Consider the following 17,146-nt stretch of genomic DNA (forward strand, 5'->3'; position numbering starts at 1 on the left):
ATATTCTGAGTTCCAATTTTTCTCTCTCTCCCTTTCCTTCTCCCTCCTCAAGATGTGAATCCTCACTTCTGAACTCAGTCTCCCATCATTGGGAAAATGTGCTCAAGTATAAGCATCAATCTGACTACTTGCCTCCTCAATACACTCTTAGAAACTATGGAGAATGCAAAACATTAAATAAGCTTCCTCTTCTAAAAGAACTTACAAATCCAATGGGGAAATTAAACATGTATACAAAAAGCAGATAATTCCAAAAAATGGTCTCTGATTAAGGAGCAATATGAGTGGTAAAAGAGGTTTCCAAATCCAAGTATCTTTTCTTAGTTTTTAATCCTCCTTAACATCTCTACAGCATTTGACCTCAGTGACCATATTTTGTTTATACTCTGTTCTTTTGGTTTTTTTCATAATACATTCCTTGTTATTTTCTGACTTTTATATGTAACACCAATGGATGCAGTATCCCTGGAGGATGCAGGTAACCAGCAATAGTTTCTTTTGTTGTTGTTTGTTTGTTTGTTTGTTTGTTTGTTTTACCAACCCTCCTTCTCTTTCCTCCAGCCCCACTTTGTCTCTCTAGCAATTTAAATTGGCCATAGCTTAATACAATAATGAGTTTCTTTTAAGACAACAATTGTTTTAAGGCAGCATAGTAGCCCTTGAGGCCCAAGTGTTTCCTTCCTCTGATGATTTGGGAATGGAAATATTAATAATACTATGTATATTAATGGGAAAGATATGAGTATAATCACAATAACTCAGAACTCCCAGTTAAGAAAATACTTAACATTTAGGTAGAGATTTGGCTCTCTGCCTTAATTTAAATTTATCCTTATCTCTAGCCAATTTCTGACCTCTTTGTGGTTGGGCAAATATCAGGTTATTTATACAGAAATGAGCAGGTTGTGTTATGGTGACCAAATAGATAAGTGCCAGGATGGGAAGTTGAGGAAAAGAGTAGTTTTTCTTAGAACTTCCCTACGTCCTAGAGGAGGTGGGTGGTGTTGGTAGCTTCAGTCCTAGTTTTATCCTCCTAGATACCCAGTGGGACATTTGGTAGCATCAAGGTAGTAAGCCCACTTGGATCTCTCTATTCTCTGGCACAGCTCAGTCCAACCTTTTCGTTTTTCCTTTTACATACTGCCCTTGTGTTGTCAATTCTTTCTGGTTCATGTCTTAAGATCCCCAAACCTTCCTTTCAACTGGCAGGAAACTTAAGTCTCTGGATGGAGGACTAGCCTGTTTACAAAATCCAGAAGGAATAGCTGAGTTTTCCCAGCCAAAGCAAACGTACTTCCTATGTGGCTTCAGCAATAAGGACTTTCCTCACCTATTATGAAATATTTGATTCATTCAATATAGGTACTTTGGCCTTGTTCATAAAGAATTCAGGATGTTCACTGCACCATTCAATCAAGAGGTCTGAGCTCTCTCAAATAAGAGAGGTACAGGATATTGGACACTCCCTCTTAGAATGTTCACTATTTCTTTCACTGGCTCTTCAGCTGTTCCCTCAAGAAAGTGTTCACCAAAATTCTGTCCTTGGCCCCTTTTTATTCTTTCTCTATGCTTCCTTGGCAAACTCATCTACTTCAATGTCTCTATCACTTCTAAACAACAACAAAAACAAAAACAATTTTCAAATCTGTTTTCTATTCTTGACCTTTATGTCCTGATGCCCAAAATATAGATTTTTCAGTATCTACATCATTTGTACTCATCCCAGTTTCTCTTGTGTTAATTCATACCATTTCCTACAACTGATATGCATTCCACCCTGCCACCACACACATTCTGACTCCTCCAAAAATAATAAACTCTTAGAACTTTGGAGATAATCTAGTGCAATCCTAACCTTTCTAAATGAGGCCTGGGTGCTTTATGTCACATGCCAGCATTATTCATCTTTCAAAGCTCAGCTCAACTCAAAATCCTGCTCCATTATCTCTTCCCTCCAAAGTCATCTATCTTCAAACTTCTCATATAACTCTTAGAAGTATATTTGTTTTTCTCTTTTACATGCTAGAATCTATTTATATAGTTATTCATTTGTTCATTGCATTCACTACTAAATTGTATACTCCATGAGGGTGGCATAGTGCTTTATTTATTCTTGTGTTTCCTCAAGCAAAATGCACATTCAATTGAATAAACATTTATTACATGCCTACTCTGTGCTGGACAGTGTATGAATGATTAGAAAAACAAATAAGGAAACAAATGATAATTCCCTGACCTCAAAGAGCTTATAATCTAATAGGGGAAGAAAACACACCAAAGGGGGCAGGAAAGTGGGAAGGGGAGGAGGGAAGACACCACAGGGTGCCCAGTACCAGGGATGTATTATATATTTGAAAGCAGGCAGACCAGGAAATGTAAAGTGGAGCGGGCTGCAAGTCTAATTTCTGCCCTATATAAAGGAAGGTTTTGGGAGAGTTTGGTATTCTCCCCAACCAACCCTCCAATTAGAGAGGAGAAAAGAGGAGGCTGAGGGAAGTGATGTTAAGGCTTGAGTTAGCAGCATGGTGATAAGATTAGAAGGGATCAGTTTATCCAGGGAGGGACATCTCGTCCTGTGGAGATTAAACCAGGCAGAGCTATAGATCTATTATGCTCCATAATATTAGAGAATCAAAATAAAGAAAAATAAATCAAAATTTCAACAGTACCACCAAAAACAAAACAAAAACAAAAACAAAAAATGTGTTGGATTGGAGCTGAGAGGAGAGTGAAAAATCAATGGATTAGAAAGGTCTCCTGGGGAAGGGAGAATTTAAGCTTGATCAAAAGTATAAATAGGATTTGGATAGATGGAAAGTAGATATGGTGAGAGAAATCCAGGCATTTTCATGCACTCTTGAAGTTTTCCAGAGGTAAAAGAGTAATATTTTCTTACCCTTTTTTTTCTGAGACTTAAATTAATGAAGGTAGTACGGTATAATGGTTAGTATATTGGACTCTGGGGTAGAAAAACTTGAGTTTGACTCCTACCCCAGTCATTCACTAGTGGTATGATCCTGAGTAAGACACTTTTCTGATGGCCTCAGTTTCTTCACCTGTAAGACAAATAGCTGTACATGATGACTTCTAAGGTTTCTTCTAGCTAATGATCCTATGATTTGGTTTTAGCCACACTTGGTCTCTTATCTAAAGCACTCAACCTGTTGCGGAGTTAAATGAAGCAGAGAATATTGGACCTGGATTAACCTTAAACTTCATTCATTGCAACATAAAGATTTACTAAAATAGGGAATTGAGGCACCGAGAGATTAAGTGAACTGTTCAAGTTGGTTCTATTTATGGCAAAGGCAGGACAAGAACTTAGAGTTTTCTGATTCCTAAATCACACTTGTTTTTTCAGATTGTGAAGAAAAGTTTTCATTTCAAAGAAGCTTGGGATCCCAAAGTGAGGACTTAACCTTAAAGCTTTACTTGCTTCCCCAAGCATACTCTAATACAGATGTGAACTCTGTCCCCAGCTGTATAATGGTAGTCTCACAGCATTTTGATAAATTAGAGCCTTTGGTGGAGGAAACTATTGCTTTAAAATTTTTCTTTTATTCATCTTGGATACAGAGTGGAAGCTTAAATGACAGTTGCCTTGGCCTAAATCACACTAGAAAGAAATAACTTCTTTAATTTCCTCTGAGCATTTAATTTGATTCACCATAGTACAAAAGAGGAAAGCTGTATACCACCTACTTTATTGAACTGCCTGACACTGTAGACTTTGACAAGAGCTCCTAAAAAACAGCAAAAGGGGCCATGTAGAAACAAGCTACTGAATCACAGAGCAAGAACAGACTGGGCAAGGGGGCAGCTAGATGGCACAGTGGACAAAGCACTGGTCCTGGATTCAGGAGGGCCTGAGTTCAAATCCAGCCTCAGACACTTGACACTAGCTGTGTGACCCTGGGCAAGTCACTTAACTCTCACTGCCCCACCCAAAAATAAATAAATAAATAAATAAACAAATAAACAAACAAATAAATAAATGAATGAATGAATGAATGAATAAACAAACAAACAAACAAACAAACAAACAAACAAACAAACAAACAAACAAACAAACAAACAAATAAATAAATAAATAAATAAATAAATAAATAAATAAATAAATAAATAAATAAATAGATTTTTTTTAAAAAAAAAGATGACACTGGGCTGATCACAGAGCCCAACCCTCCCATTTTCCCAGCAGTATACTCAAGCACTGACTGGTCAAGTGGCTGACTGAGGATCACCCAGCAAATGACAGAGCTAGGGAGAGAAACCAAATCTCCCAATTCTTAACTAGGCTTCCTACTTTCTCTGTTTTCCTTCCAAGGTTCATGTAAGGTTCTATCTTTCATAGGAAGCTCTCCCCTATCCTCTTTAATCTATCTTTTTTTTTTAAGTGAGGCAATTCAGGTTAAGTGACTTGCCCAGGGTCACACAGCTAGTGTCAAGTGTCTGAGGCTGAATTTGAACTCAGGTCCTCCTGAATCCAGGACCAGTGCTCTAGTCACTGTACCACCTAGGGTCCCTTATCCTCTTTAATCTTAGCACATTCTCTCTTAGACTATTCCCCATATAAACTACAATATTTTGTGTTTCTAGTTGTTTGCATGTATCTCCCCCATTAGTCTAAGCTCCTTGAGATCAGAAAGGGGTTTTCTTGTTGTTGTTGTTTTTTCTTGTATGTATCTCTATTGGAAGAGTATATGGCACTTAATAAATGCTACTTAAGTGGTAGTCAGTTGTCTCAGGAATTTTTTTTTTCTATCTTTCCACATATACTATCCACATAGATGCCTATTGGTCTGATATGTCCATTTCAGAGGAAGTTCCATCCTTGTTCTTGTTAGAATTTCAGCTAAAACTGGACTTAATAGTGGGGTCCATATTCTAAGTAGTGCATATGTTTTGTTCATGAATGAACTAATTGTTCATGGCCTTGACCTCATACTGATCATTTGACTTTCAGTGCCTTCCCTTTACAAGTATGAATAGGAATCCCTGTCCTGCTTATCTCAGCAGGGATGATATAAAGATAAAATGAATTAATTGCTAGTGAAAACTGTAGTCTTTAAAAATGACTCCCAGGATAACTGAGTAGCTTAAGCATGAAAAAAACAATCAGCGATCAATTGGTTTTTCCCTGGGCTGACTTTTTTATTTTTTAACAAATTGCTACGTGGTCAACTGATCATAGGACCAATCCTAGATTCTCTCTGGAGCCAAAGAGAATGGTGTAGCAAAGACTCTTCCATCATTCACACAGGAATTCCTTTAAAGAACTGGCATCTCTCTCTCTCACTCTTCCTGGCCCTATTCCCAGAGGGCAATTGCTCTGCCTTGCTTTTTTCTCCTGTCCAATAGTCACGTGCATTAGACTGCTGCTCTCTTGTTTCCAGATGAATGTGCAAGCAGTTATGGATTCTTTGACCCCCATGGTGCCAGCTTCTATTCCTTCTCACAGCACATAACCAAAAAGGAATTTTCTAATCAAATTTCCTGCAGTAATATATGTATGAGTGCTTTTGAAAAAAAAAAACATTAAAAGCACAATACAGATATACAGTATTATTAGCATACTATGTAAGGTAGAATTAGCATATTAGTTGTATATTTTTTTAAAGCAAAGGCTATCCGACATAGTGAGAGTGTGAAACCCTCTAATGCAGTTTTTGATGCCTTCGAGTGACAATCCTCTGGGTGGTGTTGGGACTTTTCCATTATTCCTTGGTCCCACTGACAATACTTTGGTGAGTACCTCTGAAAGTCTGTTATTTCCTGTCAACAAAACACATAGCCTGGAAGACATAGCCAACAATGTTAAATAAGTCAGAGGGGCTAACAAAGATTTGTAATTTTATTACAAATGGTTTGTTTTTAGCCTGGCAGTGGGTAGGATGTGGGGGAAGGCACTGTTCTGCCTTCTTATTCCATCTCAGGTATATTTCACTAAGTCTGATTTCTCAAAACAGTATCTGTGACAATTCTAGAAAGCTCTCAGGATATGAATGTCATTATTCTTGTATGACATTCTTTGCATAGGGTGCTAATTAATACCTGGCTGGTTAAATCAGAGAGTTAGTACACATTCTTGATGGGGTCAAGACCACAGGTTCATTTCCCACATGAAGCAATGAGACTTGCTTTGTCTTTGACTTCAAAGGATAATAAATTAGAGCTTAAAGGGGCATTTGAATAATCTAGTATCAGAAGGACTAGATGTGTTAAATGACACAATAATAAATTTTATAATATTAAACTCTTTTAGTATAATTCACTCTAATTTGTCCTGTCTATGCAAAAGCAGTTTAAATGCAAATAATCATAAGTAGATATAATACTTTTAGTTTGAAACAAATATTTTTATGCTATTATCTCTGGTATGTACAAGTGAATCAACTGACTCCTTCAAGGTATTCTTAAATACTAGCCTTTCTAATGCTAGTGCAGTCCCCCTTATTTTACAGATGAGGAAATTGAGGCCAAAGAAGATAAGTGATTTATCCAAGGTCACATGGAATGACTGGATTTTTTTTTTTTGGTGAGGCAACTGGGGTTATGTGACTTGCCTCAGAGTCACACAGCTAGTAAGTGTTAAGCATCTGAGGCCAGATTTGAACTCAGGTACTCCTGAATCCAGGGCTGGTGCCTTATCCACTGCGCCATCTAGCTGCCCCAGAATGAATGGAATTTTAACTCAGATCTTCTGATTCTGATTGATGCTTGTTAGAGGACATTTCAAACATATACCTTTAGTAACAGATGCAGCCAAGAGAGTTTGTAAACAAATCAGAAATCTATTCCTGTGGTGCAATCTCTATGAATGGTGGTTAGTATTTCATTTTCAGGTACTAAAAGCCAATCACACATGTGCCATCCAGTGTTTTTTAATTGCTTGTCTCATTACAGTGAAATGACTTTAGCATTAGAAAAAACACCATATGATATAGAAATAATATAGATCCAAGTAAATCATTGAAATCAGTGAGTTTTCTGATCACTAAATTTTCATGACAGGCATTTTTTGTTTGTTTCGTTGTTTTTTTTGTTGTTTGTTTGTTTGTTTGTTTACAGGGCAATGAGGGTTAAGTAACTTGCCCAGGGTCACACAGCTAGTAAGTGTCAAGTGTCTGAGGTCACATTTTAACTCAGGTCCTCCTGAATGAAGGGCCGGTGCTTTATCCACTGCACCACCTAGCTGCCCCTACATGACAAGCATTTTTGTGAGTTGTTATGATAAAAACAAATTCTCCTCTGCTGGTCAACTGTTCACATGATCAGTTTCTCAAAATACCTTAAATGACAGACTCATAACTGATCATGTGATTATGGATTTGACATTGCATAAGACCTCTGAGGCAATAAAATCCAATCCCTCTATTGCACAAATGAGGAAAGAACACTAGAGAGGTGAAGGTACTTGTTCAAGATCACAGAGGTAATAAATGGCAGTGATCAAGTTTGAACCAGGGTCCTCTGACTCCAATGGGTTTTACTACTTCTCTCTGGGCCTAGGTTTGTGTTGATTTATCCTTTCACAACAAGAAAAATGGTTTTCAACTAATCAGTATATCACTGAGAAGCACATGCTAAGGATGAAAGAGGTGGGGAACAACTCACACTTTGGACATGACTTTGACAATGCTTCATCTGCAAAATGGAGATAATAACAGTTCTAAAGCCATAACTTAATTTAGGTACTTCAAATATATAAGACAGACCCAAGCAGGGTAAAAACACTAGAATATTTTATGCTAACATGGAAAAATGATCCTTTAAAACAGACTACCCTCATAGTAATGTCAACAGTTGATATAAAACATGGTAATTTTCAAGGATACAGTTTGGTTCAATGAAAAATGAAGCATTTATTAAATGCTTACTGTGGGTGAAGCACTATGCTAAAATTGAGAAATACAAACAAACAAAAAAAGCAAAAGCAGTATTTGGCCTCAAGGAACTTACTTCACACATAGGGGAGTGGTAGCCTAGAAGGCTTTGCTCTTGTTGCTATTGTTTTGGTATGAAAAGTTATACAAATTATGGATTTCATGGGATAATACACTCATACAACCTTTCTAGTAACAATAAAAGTATTGATTTGATTGTGGCCCCATAAATGGAAAATAAAACAAAGGCCAATGGAGGATACACATAATGGCCAAGGACTAAAAATGAAGTATGGTCATACAGTGGGTCACTGAAAGTTCTGAAAACTATTCATAAACAAATGACATGTTCATGTACTACAGATGCAAATATCTTTTTTGTTAAACATCCTTTTTGTCTCAAATTTCCTTTTATTAAGATAAATTTTATTGATAGTTTCTGTCACCATCATTATCCCAAATATCCATCTTCTTTTTCCTACAAAGGAGCCATCTCATATGATAAATAGTAGTTTTAAGAAATGGAAAAAAAAATCAGCACAATTGAACAAGAGATTGAAAAAGTCTGAAAATATGTGAAATGTATGGCATCTGGGGACCTCCCACTTCTATGAAGGGGGTAGGTTGAGGGTGTCTTCTCCTATCTTTTCATTCAACTACTGCTTTGATCTTTATAAATTTGTTACATTTCTTTTTGATTTTGTGTATGTGTGTGTGTATCATAACTCTTTTCATTTACGTTGTTGCAGTTACTGTGTATATTGTTTCCTTGGCTCTGCTTTCTTTAGTTGTCATTAGTTCATATAGATCTTTCCATGCTTCTCTGTGTTCATCACACACATTATATCTTAAAATGCAGTAATATTGCATTACAATCATTTTATGAAATAAGTTTATCCATTTTCCAGTTAGTGCGCATCTACTTTGTTTCCAATTATTCTTGGTACATACCAAAATGTACTGCAAATCTTTTAGAATACATAGAAACTTTTTTCTTAACAATAGTTTCTCTGGGGAAGCCTAGTAATAGAATATCAGATTAAAAGGTTATGGGCATTTTAGTCACTTTGAATAATGTCAGAGTGCTTTCTAAAATGGTTATTTTATAGCTCCACCAACAATGTATGCATGTGCCTGTCATTCAACATCCCCTTTAATATTGACTTCCTATTTTTTTCTTATTTTAGCCAATTTTTAGGGTGTGAGGTAAAATTTTCAGGGCTAATTTTGTTTGCATTTATTTTATTATTAGTGATTGGAAAATTTTTTTCAAGTGGTTGTCTTTTGAGAACTGTTTGCTCACATCTTTTGACCATCATTTATCTATTGGGAAATAGCTATTAGTTTCATATATGTATATATGAATATTTATACATGCATGTATATAAGTAATACACACATGTGTAGTTTATCCAAAATAGATACCAAATCCTTATTGGATGAATTTAATATAATTTCCCAATAGAATGCTACCTTCTTATCTTAGGCATATTAATTTTGTGCAGAAGTTTTTAGTTTCAAGGAATCAAAGTCATCTGTTTTATCTTTTATAATTTTCTCTATTTCTTGTTTGGTTACATCTCTCACCTATAGCTGTGAGAAGTATATAATCTGTTGCTCTTTTTTACATCATATTCATTAATATTGTGATATATGCTGTCTAAACTTAATTTCTGTTAGATGCCTTTCCAGTTTTCCCAACAATTTTTGTCAACTAGGGAAGTTTTGCTTTTGTTTTTTGTTTTTTCCATTAGGCAATTTACATTTTCCACTTTATCAGACACTGAGTTATTGGGTTCAATTTATTTCCTGAAACAACTCCCTTGTCTCACTCATGTGTTCCCCCTCCCTACTCTCTCTCTCTCTCTCTCTCTCTCTCACACACACACACACACACACAAACACACACATTTTCTTTTTCTCATTCTATCACTCCCCTTGAAACAATACCAAATCATTTTGTTGATTACTACTTCATAATGTAGATAAAATCTAGAAATTCCATTTGTCCTTTTTCCCTATCTCTTTTCATAATTTCTCATGATATTCTAGATCTTTTATTTTTTAAATGATTTTTGTTATTATTTTATCAAGTTCTGTAAGAATTAGCCATGCTAATTTGATTGGGATAGCATTAAAAGTGAAAATTAATTTAAATAGTATTGCCAAGGGCAGCTAAAGATAAAGCACTGGCCTTGGATTCAGGAGGACCTGAGTTTAAATCCAGCCTCAGACACTTGACACTTACTACCTGTGTGACCCTGGGCAAGTCACTTAACCCTCATTTCCCTGCAAAAACAAACAAAGAAACAAAAAGCATAAATAGTATTGCCATTTTAAAAATTATTTTGTCAGGGCTTAGCCACATGAGCACTAAATATTCCTCTAGCTATTTGTTCTTTATTTCTTTAAGGAGCACTTTGAAATTTACTCTGTACTTATCTTTTGTGTGCTTTGGTAGATAAATGCCCAGATATCTATGCATTTTGCAATTATTTGCAATAAGTTTTTCCTTTCTATTATTACTTTTTGGTTTTCTTATTCCTATATAGAAATGCTGTTGATTTTCTGAGAATTAATTTTGTAGCCTGAAACTTTGATAAAACTATTGTCTTGGGGGCAGCTAGGTGGCACAGTGGATAGAGCACTGGCCCTGGAGTCAGGAGGACGTGAGTCCAAATTCGGCCTCACACACTTAACACTTACTAGCTGTGTGACCCTGGGCAAGTCACTTAACCCCAATTGCCTCACTAAAAAAACCCAAAAAACCCAAACAAAAAAACTGTTGTCTTGATTAGTATCCTTGCTTATTAAATCAATCAATAAACATTTATTAAGTGCCCACTGTGTTGCAGGCACTAGGCTAAGCATGAGAAGTAAACTATCATATCATCAGCAAACAGGGATAATTTATCTTATCTTTAGATATCATTATTCCTTTAATTTCTTGCTCTGGTCTTATTGCTGTTGCTAACATTTCCAGAACTATATCAAATAAAAGTAGGGAAAATAGGCATCCTTGCTTCATCTTTGTATATATTGGGAGGATGTTCCAGTGTATCTCCACATTATGCTTGCTTTTGTTTTTAGATAATTTTTTATGTTATTAAAAAAATTCTTTCTCTGCGCATACTCTTTGGGGGTTTTGCCATAAAAAAGTATTGTACTTTGTCATAGAATTTTCCTGCATCTACTGAGATTATATAGTTTGGGATTTTGAATACTATTTTCATAATGTTGAGCCATCCTTGTATCCCTGGCATAAATCCCACTTGATAATAATGAGTGATTTCTTGGATAAATTGTTGTAGTGTGTTTGATAGGATTTTATTTACAAATTTTGAGTCAATATTTATTAATGATATTGGCTTAGGGTTTTCTTTCCATGTTTTATCTTTTCCTTGTTTCCATATTAGAACTGCATTTTATTTTTCTCACAAAAGGATTCTGTTAGGATATTTTCCTTCATAGTTTTCTAGAATTTTTGAATTATGAATACTGACTTCTTTTTAAATTTTGTAGAATCCACCTATGAATTCATCAAATCAAGGAGCTTCCCCACCCCCACTGCCACCCCCCGCCGCCTTTTGTAGTTCTTTTTATATTTTCTTTACAGCTAGATCTATTTCCTTTTTTGAGATTAGATTAACATCTCTATTTGGTCTTCTCATAGTATGAGCATTTTATATTTTGAAGGTATATTTCTTTTGTATAGCTTGTTAGCTAATATGACAATATATTCTGATTATTCTTTTTATTTCTTCTAGTTTTGCAATGATTTCACCTTGTTCATTTGCTATTTCATTAATCTGATTTTTCATTCTTTTTAAAAATCTTATTAATGTTTAAGCAATTCTATTAATCTTTTCAAAGGACCAACTTTTAGCCTTATTTACAATTTCTATGTTTTTTTATTTCCAATTTAACTATTTTCCCTCAGAATTTTAATATCTCCTCTTCTCTGTGTTTATTTTGTTGATTTTAATGGGGTTCTATTTTTTAAAAATTCATATTGAGTTAAATACTTTCTTCTTCTACTTTGTTATAGTATTCTTTAAATGATGTTATTACTCCTCCCCTACCTCCAAGAACTTCTTTTACCACATCCTAGAAAATTTGGTATGTTGTTTCATAGTTATTTTATTTTGCATAGTTATTAATTTGCCCTATAATTTGTCCTTTCACCTGCTTAATGTTTAGGATTTCATTGTTAAGTCTCCATTTGGATCTGTATCTTTTGTTTCAACCAATTTCTATTTTATTATGTTATTGTCAGTAAATGATATATTAATTATTTTGGCCTGTTTATATCTGATTGTAATATCGCTGCGCCCTAATACATGGTTAATTTCTGCAAAAGCCCTATATGGTGCTGAGAAATATGCATGTTCTTTTACTGTTCCATTTAGAAAATACCTTAAATATTTAATCTCTCATTTCTCCTACAATTTGTCCAGTTCCATATTTTACCTTTTGTTTATCTGTTAGACTTCTCCAAAACAGAGAGGCATACTGAAGCCTCTGAGTCTCTTTGGAGTTGATAATGTTTCCTTAATGAATCTGGATGCTTAATTTTTGGGAGCATATAACTTTGTAACTGATACTTTTTTGTCTATGGTTCCTTTCAGCACAATGTAGATCTCATTTCTCTTTTTATTGTTTTGAAGAATTGTTTTTGCTTTGTCATATAGTATGAATTTAATTCCTGGCTTTTGGGGTTCAATAGTAATTCAAATTGGTTTTGCCATTCCCCTCAGTTTTAATTTGTGTATGACTTGTTTTTCTTGTATGCATTTCTTGTAAACAACAGATTGTAAAGCTGTATTTTCTTATCTAATCTGCCCCTCTTTTGTATTTTATTTAACTGTGTAACCCATTTATAATCAAAGTTATAAGTTAGTTTTGTATTTTCCTTTATCTCTCTTTAATATTGTTTTTATTTCACCTTATGTTTTTTTCCCCTCTTCCACTATGCACACACCAATATGCTCCTTCAGTGAATTTACTTAAATATTTTTAAGGTGGGCCTCTTCCTGCTCACTCTTTTCCATCACCCTCATCCCCAACTCTCATTTGCAACCCTTTCCCTTCGACATTTTGGTTATTAGTTTCTTTTTACCTGTAGATAATAAGAGAAAATATCTATTATTTTTTTCTTATTGCTTATGAGACCCTCCCTCAGAGTACCTCTCCAAATATCTTTTTAAAAATTCTTCATTATGAAAATACTACAAATATTATAATATAAAAATAAAGAGATTGGGTGGCATATGAAACCATGACCTTCTGTTACATAGAGTTTTCTTTAAAAAAAAACATGTATATTACTTTAACACATTAGTAATAAAATTGCCCTGCTTGTAACTCCAGAATATATGTAAGAATTCAATAAAACTGTTGGAACACCATCACACGCAAATTAGTTGCCCCAAATCAACTGAAGGTGATACTAACTGATAAAAATTTAAGAGTACTGTTATAAAATAGATATTGCCACAATAAATGCTCATGACCCAATTATATAACTTACCTGCATGGGATTCCAAATATTTATTGTAAAAGAACAATAGTGTTTAATGTTTGCTCTACTGTGCTGATGGATAAAATGTTGCTTTTGATTACTGTATTAAAATATGGGGATATAAGCTTATTTTCTATAGGTTTATCTAAAGCATCTTAAAGGCAAGGTGATATATACTTCATCTTTTTTCCAATTTTGTGGAATGGAAAATTCTCAGTATTTAAAATCAAAATAAATAAAAACTTTGGAGGGAATAGAATAGGTATGCCCCCCTGATCATTTCTAATTGAATACATTTGAATTATATGAGGATACTAAGAATTATAAAAAATGACTAAACTAGAAATATGGCTATATTGAACTAGACTTTCTGTTAAGTTTTGAATTGCTGGGTTGGAGATATTTTTTCCCCACACATTGGAAATATCAAGTTATTTCACTTATTGTTAAAATTCAGGCCATCAATTTCTCATCTCCATGACTATCTTTGTCATTTGTGAAAGACAACATTTTGTCTTTCACAAGGGCTGCTTTGACAAGACAAAACAAATCTTTACAACTTTTTCAAACAAACTCCAAATCCCAATTTCAGTGTTTGGCTCAATCAGGAGAAGAGAGCATCTTTATACCCTTAACTCTCCTTCTGACTATAAATGCACACAAATGAGCTATCAATACAACAAGAATAAATGACCTAGAACTAGAACTCATTTTTGCTTTCCTTTTCAATAGAACCATATTGCATAAAATTTCTTACTTAGTGGACTTTGGTCTTTGGCCTGACATGGCTTCACAGCCTACCTGACTTCTTGGATTTGAATCTTATCATGTTTCTAGCCTTGTTGGATTTAATTTAGTGAAAAATGCATTAGACTCAAGCAATGAAAAATTTAGTCTTTACCAATAACTGCATGAACTTAGACAAGTTGTTTAATCTCTTTGTGGTTTTGGTATTCTCACCTATAAAATAATGGTATTTTATTATATCATCTCTAAAATACCATTTAAATCTAAAATTTATAAGATGTTCTAGACTACTGACCTACTTTCTTCACTGGTTTTGGCTGCCTTCCCCCTCTAGACCTGGTTGAATGTAACTGATAAGCTCTGCTGCTAACAGCTACTCACATCTTAGCATGGAATTTCCTTTTCCTTTTTTTTAAAAAAATATATTTTATTTATATGTTTTGGATTTTTAAATGATGATTTTGAAAGAGGTTATGCTGCTCCCCTTTCTGTGGGGTTATTAGCTGTAACAATGGATAAAGAAAAGACAAGGCTATTTACCAAAACTACCACATTTCAGTCTGATTATTTATTCAATTTCCTATGCCAGTAGAGGTAGCTAGGTGATTCAGTAGAAAGAACATTGAGCCTCAAGTCAGGAACACTCATCTTTCTGAATTCAATTCTGGGCTCAGATACTTTCTAGCTCTGTGACCCTGGGCAAATAACTTAACCGTGTTTGCTTCAGTTCTTCATCTGGAAAATGAACTGGAAAAGGAAATGGCAAGTGGAATGGAGGTATCTCCTCCAAGAAAACTCCCAATGTGATCATGAAGAGCTGCACACAACTGAAACAATTGAACAACACAAAAACTAGTAGAATTCCTTGATCCCCACCTATACATAGAAAAGAGTAAGGTATATTTTCTCATCTCCTTTTCTTGGTCAATATAATTATATAGTTCTCAGGTGTGGTTTTGTTGTTTGCTGCTGCTGTTATTCTTTCTATTATTCTTGCCATAGTCATTGTATTTATTGTTTTCCTGGTTCTGCTTACTTTCTTTTGCATTAGTTGAAACAATTCTTTCCATTCCTCTCTAAATTATCCACCTTCATTGTTTCTTGTGATTGGTAATATTCTATTACATTCATGAACCACAATCTCCACAAGATGAATATTGCATTTTTATGTGTTTCAGTTCTGTGCACTATTCCATATAAAATCCAGTCTTCCTGCTCCAAAAAAGGCTTAATACAGTCTCCTAGTATTATATTCCATTGTACAGTTAACTAGCTTTTACTGCCAGTCAAGCTCCTGATTTCCAGTTTGTTCTTTCCTATTTTTTTCATCTCTCCTATAAAAAATATGCCTTTTCCCATGAAGACCTCAAAATTGGAGCCAGGAATCACCAAGCATTGATAGAATTCCAAAACATTCATTTCGGCAAAGCCAGAGTTTCATTAGAAATCCCTTGAGGTCCCCTTCCAATTTATAGCTCAATTGCAGAAGGTAATGATCCAAAGTACCTTGAGATCATAGGGAGAACATTTCACTGGGACCCCATTTGTCATGCCATAAAGTGACTCCATTGAGCTGTCACTGGAGTTATCTACCACAAGTCATATGAATCATTTTTTTGGGGGGGGGACTGGGGGGTGCAATGTATTTCAAGTTATAGCAAAAATATTTTGCCTCCTTAATATATTTTCGTCCTCATTAAATAGAAAGATTTGTTCAGTTTCCCTTTGATGTCAAGCAGTGGGTAGGAATATTGGTGGGGTCAAGCAAAGGTGATCTTATGTGTAAGCCATGTAGAAGTGCCTTAATGATATATGAGATGAATTGGTATGATGGAAAGAATGTATTCAGGAGGGTTGATTTTGAGATAGAATTTTGCCTTAATCAAAGCACTTAACTTTTCATGGTTTTATATGATTTTATTTCATGTGGTTTCAGTTCTTCGTTGTGTAAAATGAGGACATTAGGTTAAAAGTAGAGCTGAAAGGGACCTTAGAAGCCATTTAGTCCAACCTCCTTATTCTGTAGCAGGCTTCTTAAACTTTTCCCACTCACCTCCCCTTTTCACCAAGAAAATTTTATGTAACCCTAGGTATATAGGTATATAAAATAGGTATACATAATCTTTTACTGTTCCCCAACTTTTCATAACCCTCACATTCAGTTATGCAACCTCATATGGGGTCATGACCCACAGTTTCAGAAGCTTTGTTTTATAGATGAGAAAAGTGAAGATTAGTAAGGTTAAGTGACTTGCCTAAGGCCACACAGTGTCAGAGACAAGTTCTGAACTTAGATCTTCCAGATCCAGATCCAGTTCTTCCATTGTAGTTTTCTTAAGGACTTTATGTTCATGAAGCCTGGTCACTGACATCTTAAATTCTGCTACTGGAAATACATTCTTTTAATTTAGGACTTTGATCTCTATTAAATACAAATCCCTGTATCAGGGAACATCTTAAGTATTGGGGGAAGGGGCACTGACATCTTAGCAAGAGAAATGAAAGGTTGGTAGTGGGTTTTGAAGAAGGGGACAATCATACTTTGGAGGACTGGGTGAGACTGTTATCAAAAGAAGAAAAAAAGAAACAGAAGAGAGTCTGAGGTTTCAAAGATAAACTCCACATATTTTGAAATTTTGCCTAAGGCTAGCCATGCAGATAAGGACACTGTTTTCTATTCCCTTTATTTCTTCAGCCCCTCCTAGCTCTATACTATGTACACAGTGGGAATACCATAAGTTCTTTTTAAGATTTACTGAATTTACCTGAGGCTAAAGCTGTTCATGCCAAGTGTATGTGTTGTGAGGGTGGGGGGAGCATAGCCCTGAGAGGTAGGGGCCCTACCTCTCATATGACTCAATCCTTGCTCAGTCATTCCACTCTTTGCCTCAGGTTGTCCATCTGTCAAATGTGGATAGCACCATTTGCCACCAGGTGACATTTGGAAAGAAATTTAAAGCTCTTCAAATGAAGGGCACGAGACAACTCAAAA

Source organism: Dromiciops gliroides, chromosome 5 (assembly GCF_019393635.1).
Source record: "Dromiciops gliroides isolate mDroGli1 chromosome 5, mDroGli1.pri, whole genome shotgun sequence".
NCBI classification, from domain to species: Eukaryota; Metazoa; Chordata; class Mammalia; order Microbiotheria; family Microbiotheriidae; genus Dromiciops; species Dromiciops gliroides.